This window comes from Mobula birostris, chromosome 3, assembly GCF_030028105.1.
Source record: "Mobula birostris isolate sMobBir1 chromosome 3, sMobBir1.hap1, whole genome shotgun sequence".
Lineage (NCBI taxonomy): Eukaryota > Metazoa > Chordata > Chondrichthyes > Myliobatiformes > Myliobatidae > Mobula > Mobula birostris.
This window is the reverse complement of record NC_092372.1, coordinates 116579682-116592278: the sequence shown is the minus strand read 5'-3', so window position 1 is coordinate 116592278 and position 12597 is coordinate 116579682. Positions and strand designations below refer to the sequence as shown.

At 45.0% G+C, this 12597-nt stretch overlaps 2 non-coding genes across 2 annotated transcripts; both read left to right on the top strand.

Moving 5' to 3' along the window:
- The first annotated feature begins 214 nt into the window (after window positions 1-214).
- Window positions 215-286, top strand: trnah-gug (transfer RNA histidin (anticodon GUG)). The gene has a single exon. It is a non-coding gene; the product is annotated as a tRNA-His (tRNA).
- Window positions 287-12282: 11996 nt separating this feature from the next.
- trnah-gug (transfer RNA histidin (anticodon GUG)) lies at window positions 12283-12354 on the top strand. Its single transcript has one exon. It is a non-coding gene; the product is annotated as a tRNA-His (tRNA).
- The last annotated feature ends 243 nt before the right edge of the window (window positions 12355-12597 follow it).

The window sequence follows — 12597 nt, the reverse complement described above, 5'->3', positions numbered from 1 at the left end:
AATAGTTTTGTCAGCCTTTCAGTTCTGCGAATGGGCTTCTTGCACGAAACGTGGACTATTTTCCTTCTGTCGAAGCAGCGACTGATCTGCTGATAATTTCCGGGACTTTATGCTTGTGTCTCCGCGGAAACGCCGCAAAGACAGAGACAGCCATTGATTGAGTCACACCACTATCAGTGTTTTGATAGCAGATTCCGCACTGCTGATGTGTGTGGCCGTGATCGTATAGTGGTTAGTACTCTGCGTTGTGGCCGCAGCAACCTCGGTTCGAATCCGAGTCACGGCAAACGGGTGTTTCTACGTCTAAATTTCAGCCGCACCTGGAATGTAAACGCCTTTCTTTTGCGGAATTTCCATCCGTCGCTTGCCTGAGAAAGTTCCAACTCCTCTGTCAACAGTAGCTTTCCCCTGGACGCATTGTAATTTGGGATCAATCGGTACTGCACGTTCTCGATAGATCAGCAAGGTCAGAGTTTGAAAGGGCAGAGATCGATCCCTTGAGACCTCGGAATACAAGAGATAGTAACAGCTGCATTCTGCTGAAAATTGTTAACTTTATTTTAATAGGGTCAGCGATTCGTCATTACTGTTATTATTGAAACTGGCGCTCGATTAGCGCTAATGGCAGGATCGTCGTAATTGTCGTCAGTGGGGAGGGTTGAAGTGTGTCAATTTCAATGCAACAAAGTATAAGAAACAAGTGTGGCGAACTTAGAGCAATAGAGACACAGAGGAACGTATCGGGCGGCAGATCCCGTAAAGTTGCAAAATTACATGCTTCTTGTCGTAAATATATTCCCTAGTATTGATCAGGACATTCTTTGCAAAAGGTTCCGGTGGGTAGAATGTATTAGGTTGTATCAGAAGGATTCCTGACATAATATGTTGACACACCACGAGAGGAGAGGAGGTGCTGGATCTTGTACTAAGGAATAAACTTGGCCACATGTTAGATTTCTCGGTTGGTGATTATTCCAACGACAACGACAGCAAATTGCTGATCTTTACCGTGGACAAAGGCAGAGATGGCATCAGATGGTGCGGCAAACATTTATTTAGTGGGGCGAAATAATACTACTATTAGGGATGAACTCAGTAGCATAAACTGGGAATGGATGTCCACAGGGAAATGTATAATGGAAATGGTTGCCACGGTCCTGATCGTTAATTCCCTATCTTTCTCCTAATTTCCTTTGATTGTGCCGTTAATTTCCCATTTGCTTCTAATTCTCTTTGATGACGACACACCTAGTTTCTAACAAGACCGGCCGCATAAGAACTGCAGCGTTACAACCACTAGTCGCTAGATCGTTGCTTTTGCCTGTGTGATAATTAATGTTTCCCGGCCGCTTACCAGCGTGTGTTCTACGTTTTGCTCCCGTTTGAAGATCTACCTATGAATCTCCATCTCTCTGTGTCAAGGCTCTGTGTCAAGATCCCTCCTGTTTGCTGTTCAACTTTCACATCCGCGTAAGTATCCTCAATCTATCTCCGTGCCTGTGTCCTGCAATTTGGTTCGCTTCATTCGCTCATTGCATCAAATGTAGAGTTTACTTTTGGAGCATTTGCATGGATTAATGCATGATTTGCCTCAGTGAGGCACGGAAAATCGGTAAGGTGAAGGAATCATGACTGCAAGAGACGTGAAACATCCAGCTACGAAGAAGAAAAGAGCTTATTTAGAGTTTAGGAAGCAAGGTTCAGAGAGGTTTTTTTAAGAGTCAGGGAGAGAGTAAGGAGCTGAAGAGTGAAATCAGGAACGCTCAAGTACTGGAAACCGTCTCGGTGACTAGGACTTAGGAAACCCCAAAGACGTTCTGCACGCCCATGAACACCAGCAGGATGATTAGATTGAGGGCACAGCCGATGAAGGATAGAGGTGGATATAGATATCTGGTGCCGAAAGATGTAGTGAGGTCTGTAACGTCTACTGCACTTCAGTATTCACCAGTGGGAAAAGCCTTAATTTCTGTGAGAACATTATGAAACAGCATAACATAAGACCATAAGGTATAGGTGCAGAATTAGGCCATTTGGTTTGTCGAGTCTACCCGGCATGGCTGATCCAAGCTTCCTCTCAGCCCAAATCTCCCGCTTTCTCCCTGTATAACTTCACGCCCTGACCAATTAAGAATATATCAACCTCTGCCTTAAATATACACAAAGACTTGTCTTCCACAGCTGCTTCTGGCAAATAATTCCACAGGTTCACAACCCTCCGCCAGAAAAAAATCTACCTTATCTCCATTATAAAAGGACACATCTCTATTCTGAGGCTGTGTCCTCTGCTACTAGACTCTCCCACCAAAGGATACATCCACGTTCTCAAGGCCTTTCATCATTTGATAGGTTTCAATGAGGTCTCCCCTCATTTTTCTGAATTCCATTGAATCTAGGCATCAAACTCGTTTCAGATGGCAAGCTATTCAGTTCTGGAATCATTTTCGCAAACCTCCTTTGAAATTTCTCCAGTTGTAACACGTCCTTTCTCAGATGAGGGGCCCAGAGCCCACAGTGCTCCGTTAGGCCTCACCATTGCTTTATAAAGTATCAAAATTACATTCTTTTTTTCACATTGTAATCCTCTTGAAATTAATGCAGACATCATATTTGCCTTTGCGCCTCAGTTTTTTTTTTGTATTTTCTTTCCATTTAAAAACTAATCAGCCCTTTCTTCTACCAAAGTGCATGACTATACACTTCATGACACTGGATACCATTTGCCATTTCATTGCGCATTCTGCTAATCTGTCCAAGTCTTCTGTCGCCTCTCTAATTCGTCAAAATTACCTGACCCTCCATCTACCTTGATATCGTCTGCAAACTTTGCAACAAAGCAGTCAATTCCATTATCTGGATCATTGACATATAACGTAAAAACATTTTGTCCCAAATGAGACCCCACGGATCATCACTAGTCATCAGCAGCCAACCAGATAAGGCTCCCTTTATTCCCACTCTTTGCCTCTTGTAAATGCGCCACTGCTTTATGCATGCTGGAATCATTCCTTTAATGACATGCACTCGTAGCTTTTTTAAGCAGCCTCATGTGTGGCACCCTGTCAAAGACCTTCTGAAAGTCCAAATACTCATTAATCTAATCTCCTTTGTCTGTCCTGCTTGTTGTCTCTTCAAAGAATTCCAACAGATTTATCAGACAAGATTTTACTCTGCGGAAACCATGCTGATTGCGGCCTATCTTATCAACTGCCTCAGCCTCCAACTACATACTCTGTGACCTCGTCTTTAATAATTGACTCCATCATCTTTCCAACCACTGAGGTTAGACTAACTGGCCTATAGTTTCCTTTCTTCTGCCTCTTTCCCTCTTTGAAGAGCAAATGATATTTGCAATTTTCTAGATTTCTGGAACCATTCCAGAATCTGATGATTTTTTTTAAAAGATCGTCACTAATGCCTCCGCGATCTCGTCTGCCACCTCGTTCACAACTCTGTTGCATACACCATCTGGTCCAGTTGCCTTATCTGCCTTCAAACTTTTTAGTTCCCCAGAACTTCAGGAACCCAGACCCTTGGAGCGTCCAGAATACTGCTAACGTCACCCACACTGAAGACTGGCGGGAAATACCTATGAAATTCGTTCACCATGTCATTGTTCCCCATTACTACCTTTCCTGCATCGTGTCTGCTTTTGCCTCTCTATTACACTTTATGTTTCTGAAAAAAAACTTTTGGTATCCTGTTCAATATTATTGGCTCGCATACTTTCATATTCTATCTTTATCTTATTCATGACTTTGTAAGTTGCCTTAGAGGGAGTACAAAGAAGGTTTACCAGATTGATTCCTGGGATGGCAGGATTTTCATGTGATGAAAGAATGGATCGACTAGGCTCATAATCGTTGGAATTTAGAAGTTTGAGGGGGGATCTTATTGAAACGTATAAAATCCTAAAGGGATTGGACAGGCTAGATGCAGGAAGATTGTTCCCGATGTTGGGGAAGTCCAGAACGAGGGGTCACAGTTTAAGGATAAAGGGGAAGCCTTTTAGGACCGAGATTAGGAAAAACTTCTTCACACAGAGACTGGTGAACCTGTGCAATTCTCTGCCACAGGAAACAGTTGAGGCCAGTTCATTGGCTCTATTTAAGAGGGAGTTAGATATGGCCCTTGTGGTTAAAGGAATCGGGGGATATGGAGGGAAGGCTGGTACAGGGTTCTGAGTTGGATGATCAGCCATGATCATACTGAATGGCGGTGCAGGTTCGAAAGGCCGAATGGCCTAGTCCTGCACCTATTTTCTATGTTTCTACGTTTCCACTCTAGGTTTTTAAAAGCTTCCCCATCTAATAACTTACCACTACTTTCCCTCTTTTATATGCCCTCTCTTTGACTTTGACTTCTTTCGTTAGCTACGGTTGTGTCATCTTTCATTTAGAATACTTCTTCCTCTTTGGGCTTTGTGTATCCAGTGTGTTTTGAGATGCTTCACTGAAATTCCAGCCATTACTGCTCTGCCGTCATTTCTGCCAATGTTCCGTTCCTATCCATTGTCTTTCATGCCTCTGTAATTTCCCTCACTCCACTAAAATACTGTTACATCTGACGTTTGTTTCTCCTTCCCAAATTTCAGGCTGAACTGGATTAAATAATGATCACTTTCCTCTAAGGGTTCTTTTATCTTAAGGTCTCTAACCAGTTCTACTTCATTCCCAACACCCAAACAAGAACAGTTGATGCCTTAGCGATATACCATGAGCAGCTCGAAAAAACCATCTCGTAGGCATTCTAGATTCTTTTAGTTCCTGGGTCTACCAGGTTTTCCTAATCTACCTGCATATTGAAGTCCCCATGACTACTGTAACTTTGCCCTTTTGTCATATATTTTCTATCTTCCGTTGTACTTTGTAGATCACATCCTTAAAACGAGCCCGGTTGCTCTTTGAACCACTTAGCGGTCAAAGAGCTACCAATTTCCATCCGGAGTGTAATAGTAACGGAACTGGCTTCCACCTACTTTGTCTTATCTACTGACTGTCGGAATTGATCGGATTGGTGAGTGATACTTCCCGATTAATCAGGAATGCAGGTAACAGCACAACTGACACCTTTCGATGGAAGCAGGTAATCTACGGTCCACCGATATTGCAAGGTTACAATTCGAATAGCTATCAATTAGCTCGATACTCGGTTTAGCACGTTCTTAGTGTATATGAGATTTATGGGCTTCTCGTTAGCCAGCGATTCCATCAGAGAGTCATACTTATCAGTTCACAAGACAGCATGGCTGTCATCCAAATCCTTTCTGACTCTGTGGTGGCCCTCATACTCCGCCGAACAACATGAATATGGTGCTCATCCCGGGCACGGAGGTAGTGTATTTTCGGCTTTGCGTACCCCGGACTCAGCAGCCATGGGAATTCGCATATAAAGCCAGTGTAATTCAGTGTCCAGAGAGTGCCACATTCATGGCGCCATTCAGTGTATACATAGTATTCCCAGGATATCGCTTCTGCTCAAAGCTGCTGCGTCCCTCCGAATGAATGGACGTGTGATTATCATGCCACCTACACTGACAATCCCGTCCCTTCCCTGTGCGCTGGGGAATCACTTTCAGATTCGAGAACTTTGGGTAAAACATATCGTAAGTGGGGAAATGCTAGCTCGTAAACACCTCCTCCAATGTGGGGTGGGGAGTAGAGTGAGAGGAATGAGGGGGATGTCACTGATGCTGAAGTTTTTTATACCATACTATTAGAGTACTCCCTTCCGGCTTCCCACACAACAGAATGCCAAAATTCAAGAAGCTGGATAAGTGCCCCCGAATATCGTCATTGTAAGGATCGGGTATTAATTGTATCAATTTTGCGCGTGGTTAGGAGTACTCATACAAATCCCATAATATGACACGTTGGTCCTATATGCGAACTCAATCGCCATCCCCAGGAACGTGTTTTTGGACTACCCACCATAGTTCTGCGTCATCACTGTTGCCGTCAGCATCCACCACGTTGCCATTCTGCAATGTAGGAAAACACACACGGACTCTCCCCAGGATAAACTTTGGGTATTTAGACATAGATCAATATTGTTAGGAAAAACAGCAACTTTTAAGATTGCTTCCCAAATCTTCCGGTCTTCTAAAATACATCCACCAATATGCAGTTTCCTCAAACTCCCATTTCTCTCGGAAATGTAGACACCTCATATCCGGAACAAAGAGGATCAAATTTTCACCACGTTAACACGGATTCCACGTGTTAATACGATTTAATTGAAAATAGATAAAGAAGTGTAACGCTCGCTTCGTCTAGCAGTTTAATCTAGGGGTGATAAACCCCCTTCCCGGCCGAACTTGATAAATCTCGTTTGGGTGGATGCTGCGCGATGTGTCCCCTGTTTCAAATCAGTTCCTAGAAATAATCACTGATTTCAGTTCAGCGTTCAATACCACCATCCCGCCGAGACTAGTGGAGAAATTGTTGCTGCTTGGCCTTAGCACTGCCATGTGTCGCTGCACTCTGGATTTCTTGACAGAGAGACCACAGTCAGTCAGTTTTGGCAGGAACATCCCTGACTCCATCACACTGAGCACTGGGGCCCCACAAGGCTGTGTGCTAGGCCCATTGCTGTTTACACTCCTAACACATGACTGTGCAGCCAGATTCAAGGAGAACCTGATCATTAAATTTGCAGATGATACCACAATGGTGGGGCTCATCAGCAAATATGATGAAACAATGTACAGGGAGAAGGGCAAACACCTAGAGAGCTGGTGGAGCGATAACAACTTGATGCTTAATGTCACCAAAACCAAGGAGATGATGGTCGATTTCAGACCGTCTCAGCCTAAGCACACACCCCTCAGCATCAGCGGCTCCACAGTGGAGAGAGTGGAAAACATCAAGTTCCTTAGGGTGCAGATCTCGGACAATCTCACCTGGTCCAGGAACACCACTGGGATTGTGAAACGGGCCCAGCAGAGATTGCACTTTCTGAGGAAGCTTAAACAAGCATCACTCCCCACTAACATCTTAACTACATTCTACAGAGGCGTGGTTGAGAGTGTGCTGACCTTTTGCATCACAACCTGGAACTCCAGCTGCAGTGCTGTCGACAAAAAAGCCTTGGAGAGGGTGGTTAGGGGAGCAAAGAAGGTTATTGGGGTCTCCCTACCTTCTGTTCAAGACCTCTTTCAGAGTGGATGCCTCCAGAAGACGCGGTACATCATCAAAGACCCCTCACGCCCTCTCCATGAACTGTTTGTTCTTCTGCCATCAGGCAAACGTTACAGGAGCATCAAAACTAAAACCACAAGTCTACTAAACAGCTTCCTCCTACAGGCAGTCAGACTGCTAAATAGCTGCTCTACCTGACTCTGCTTTGGACACTTTTAGCCTGCACTGGACACTTATAACTTGATTTTAACTGACATGTGGCTGTTCTGTTTTACTATTTATTGTTATGTTCATTATTTAGTGTTGCGTTTGTTATGTTCTGATTACACTGCTCCTGAGAAACGCAGTCTCATTCTGCCCTGCAGAGCTGATATACAGTTAGAATGACAATAAAGTTTTTTGAATCTTTGAATCTTTGAACCTTTAATGAACACTACACAATATGCGGTTGAAAGATTAAGATTTATAACTCTTACTGTGACTGTGTGTTTACTTGGAAAACAAAATATAAAGGAAAAAAAGCGCCGATCTTATTAAACAGTCGGTGCACAAATCGTTGGAGCTCACTCAGCAAGAGCTTCCTTCGACCATTCGATTTTCTTTCGGATGTCGCCGAGCCCTGGACTCCTGCCTGGAGTCCACCCGGTCGGGCCGCCCACCGACTCCCTCAAGTTGCGTCTCCTATCTTGATTCCCCTCGCGCCTTCTGACAAAAGCCTGCGAAACAGAGAGCTTCCAGACACACAAGAAAGAATAACATTTCTCCCATTAGATATCCACCCGTTATCTCCATTTATAACCCAAATATTGCTGCTACAGAGAAACCATTATCTCAGCAGTTAACCTTACAGAGAAGCCCTTACTGAAGCAAAAACAGAGGCAACCAAACACCCATGCTTGTACTTTTGTTCCTTCAGAACCTTTGCAAGTAACAACAAAACTTTAAATAAACGGTTAATTTCACCTTGACAGTACTTTACATATTTGCAAAGAACAAAGTCAAACAAAAGAAGCAGTCACAAAACCTCTTCTCCATCCTTCGAACGCAACAATTAACGATTAATAAATATGTTAACACTTTACGCCACAGACCGCTCTCCTAAACACTCCTCCATTCACCTCACATGTTCAATGCTACTTCGATGTAAATAACGTACCTGCCTCAGCCACTGCCTCTAGAGATTGATCCACAGCTTTACAACCCTGTGTTTAAAATTTGACCCTCACGTACTTATCCACCTTTTAGTCTTAGCGTTAGAAGAGTGCCGTCCATTTAGCTTTCTCTGGATAGAACACAGAACATAGAACATAGAATAGTACAGCACAGTACAGGTCCTTCGGCCCACAATGTTGTGCCGATCCTCAAACCCTGCCTCCCATATAAGGCCCCAACTCAAATTCCTCCATATACCTGTCTAGTAGTCTCTTAAACTTCACTAGTGTATCTGCCTCCACCACTGACTCAGGCAGTGCATTCCACGCACCAACCACTCTCGGAGTAAAAAACCTTCCTCTAATATCCTCCTTGCACTTCGCACCCCTTACCTTAAAGCCATGTCCTCTTGTATTGAGCAGTGGAGCACTGGGGAAGAGGCGCTGGCTATCCACTCTATCTATTCCTCTTATTATCTTGTGCACCTCTATCATGTCTCCTCTCATCCTCCACCTTTCCAAAGAGTAAAGACCTAGCTCCCCTAATCTCTGATCATAATGCATACTCTCTAAACCAGGCAGCATCCTGGTAAATCTCCTCTGTACCCTTTCCAATGCTACCACATCCTTCCTATAGTGAGGCGACCAGAACTGGACACAGTACTCCAAGTGTGGCCTAACTAGAGTTTTATAGAGCTGCATCAGTACATTGCGACTGTTAAACTCTATCCTTCGACTTACGAAAGCTTACACCCCATAAGCTTTCTTAGCTACCCTATCCACCTGTGAGGCAACTTTCAGGGATCTGTGGACGTGTACCCCCAGATCCCTCTGCTCCTCCACACTACCAAGTATCCTGCCATTTACTTTGTACTCTGCCTTGAAGTTTGCCCTTCCAAAGTGTACCACCTCACACTTCTCCGGGTTGAACTCCATCTGTCACTTCTCAGCCCACTTCGGCATCCTATCAATGTCTCTCTGCAATCTTTGACAATTCTCTACACTATCTACAACACTACCAACCTTCCTACTGCCTGTGTCCCTTTTTAATTTATACACTTCTTGACATCACCCCGCACTCTACCACATCACTACTTCCTTGATTCTTTTTCTATTCGGTGACTTTCTTACAATTGAGCACAGACGAAACTAATCAGTGAATCCTCGTTTATCTTCTATGGATTCATATATAAAGGTCAACGTTAGTCTTAATGGGAAATATTATTTCACTGATAATCTTTTCCCGTTTAACTTATGAATAGAACCTCCTAGGAGTGTTATTTACATTGCCTGCCAAAGTTATGTATTAACGACTTGTTTACGCTCAGGAGCAATTGTTCAAATCGTCAGGCTTTTCCTTGATCCCAGCTCTCCATACCAGCCATAGGATTCCACATGTTTCCTAATTAGATCCTCATTATGCACACCAGCCCCTGTGGGCATTGCCTTCCACTGCAACAGGAACATTTCACCTTGATTATATTCAGCACATAGTATAGGTAAGTGTGTAGTTTATGGGTAGATTGAGTGGGTATGCACATACACACGCTAAAGAAATTGTTATCAAGTAGGAATTTACGTTGTTGGCCAGATTGACGCTTGATACAAAATAAGGGGAGAACAATGCATGCCCCTGGTATACAGGATGATAATATATGAAAGGAAGCTAAAAATGCTGATTTGCGTAAAAGCAATCAATTACCTTGTCTCTAAAAATGTTGTTCACATTGTCTGATTGTAAACAAAATAGCATGCATTGTCCCTGGGGAGGCAGAGCTGACTGTTGAAGGCCATCCAGTTATGGTACGGGCAGCTGTGAAGGATGTAGGTTGGTTTATTACATGACCAGACTTGGAGTTGGACCAGGTTGGGTGTCATGGTCCGGTCAGTGAAGTCCGTATTCCGGTTCACAGTCCGGTCCTTAGTTCCTTATTTCAGGCTCTGGTTTTCTCCAGTTTCTGTTGTGGGCACATGATTCTCGTTTTTGGGCTGAGATATAAATACTTCTGCAAACCAGAAATTCGCTGCTGGACTGTCTTGTTCCCCTCCCTGTCTTCTCCCCCCTCTCCTGACTCTCTGCCTGGATACCTCTCCTGCACCACGGTCGGGTTCAATCGCCAATGCAGAGATGGAACTGTCTGTTGTTCTTCGGTGTTTGTCTCTTCTTGTCCTCGCCTTCGAGGGATAAGACAGACCGTTCTGCCGTTGCCTGAGGGGGATCTGTCTGTCTTGTCCTTGCCTCTGTGGTGCAAGTCAGGCCGTTCTGCTGTTGCCCTGCAGGGGGATCTGTCTTGTCCTGGCCTCCGTGGGTTAACTCAGACCGTTCTACCGTTGCCCTGCGGGGGGATCTGCCTTGTTTTGTCCTTGCCTCCATAGGGTAAGTCAAGCCGTTCTGCTGTTGCTCTGAGGGAGATCTGTCCTGTCTTGTCCTCGCCTCCGTGGGGTAAGTCAGGCCGTTCTGCCATTGCCCTGCGGGGGACCTGTCTTGTCTTGTCTTTTTCTTTGCCTCCGTGGGGTAACTCCCGCCTTTCTGGCGTTACCCGATGGATTGTTCTGACCCACCTTAGTGTGGAGATGAAGTTGAGTCCCGGCTTTTCTAAGTCTCGGCTCTATGACTGTACTGTACTGCCTCATGTAGGTGTTGTGTTGAAGATAAGTCCCGGCTTTTCGAAGTATACGTCCCGGCGTCATGTTAATGTACAGTTCCCAGTCTGTCTCCGAGCTCCAGCCTCCGCATTCCAAGCCTCAAGATCCCAAGCCTGTCTCCAAGCCTCAACCCTCAAGACCCCAAGCCTGTCTCCAAGCCTCAAGCCTCAAGACCCCAATCCTTTCTCCAAGCCTCATGCCTCAAGACCACAGACTCCTGTCCTGTAGTTATGTCATGTCCATGCCTGGTTCTGGGGCCCGAACCCGAGGCAAGACCCAGGTTCTGGGTCCTTGTCCATCCCTGGCTCGGGGTCCAAGCCCAAGTCTGCGTTCTTGTCTCTGCTCCTTGTCTGTATCTTGTTACTTCCCTACTCTAGCCAAGTCCTGTTCCTTGCACTTCAGTGTCTGTGTCTTGCATTTGGGTCCGCTACCACTGTGACATTGGGATCGTGTAAGTGGCGGATTGGATGCTTTTCCGCTTCCAGCTGGGCTGGGAGGTGGCGATAGAACTATAAAGGTGGGAAAGTGCTTTCTTGCGCAGACCACTCGCCTGGGTCCCACCTTCGGGCCGAGCATCTGAACTGGAGTCAAAGACCTCCATCCTAGCCAGTGCACGGTCGATCGCTTGCTTCAGGGACCACGCAGACGTTACTAAGTATACTCAGCGGTGTAGACTACTAGGGTTTGTTTAAGTTCGCCCTACCTATTAGTGGTGTAGGTAGTGTACAATATAAAACATTTCTAACATCTCTCTATTTTCTTCTCTGTATAAACAATAAAGTGAGTCTCGGAGCAGCTACCGAGCTTGGGTCTGTTTGTTGAAACGAAACCAAAGTTGCAGCATCCACTTGTTACGGTTATACTTACTTGGTATCAGCTTTTGTAGAACACACATCCAACATTCTCTTGCCTCCGTTCTTTAGCCCCAGTTCTTCCCCACTAACTACTCCCAATGATTCATTAACCATTTTGTTGACAGACGATTTTCATGGTCACAGACTTGATACAGAAAAAGAACTCCGACTTTCTATTGGCTGCACCGTCCTACTGAATTCGCCCAGATGCTTGTTTTATTTTCTCAAGGCCACTCCGTTTTTTTCCCCTATCAAAGACATCTCGCTCATCTTCACAGACTTCTTTTCTCACTTTTTCAGCTCTGCGGGCGGATCATGTACATGAAGTGTAGACACTGTTTCTCCTGTCACAGTTGCGGCTGGTCTGTTGGGTATCTCCAGTACTTCATGCATACGACTCTGCAGAAGCGCCGCCAGGCACTGACAGCCATTGACTGAGTCACAACGGTGCCAGAGGATTTCACAGCAGAAATCACACAGCTGAAGTGTGTAGCCGTGATCGTATAGTGGTTAGTACTCTGCGTTGTGGCCGCAGTAACCTCGGTTCGAATCCGAGTCACGGCACACCTGTGTTCACATATTTAACTTGCCGCGCCTGCAAATTAAATGTTTTTCAATGCTGAATTTCCATCTGTCACTACTCCCAGGAAATTTTGTCTCCTGTGTCACCAGTAGTTTTCCTTTGGATACACTACCACTCTCACTAAAACATTTGCAGATTAACTTTCTCGATAGATCAGCAAACTCGGAACTTAAACGAGCTCTGATCGACCTCTGGGCCGAGGAATACAAGAGACAGAAAGCCGC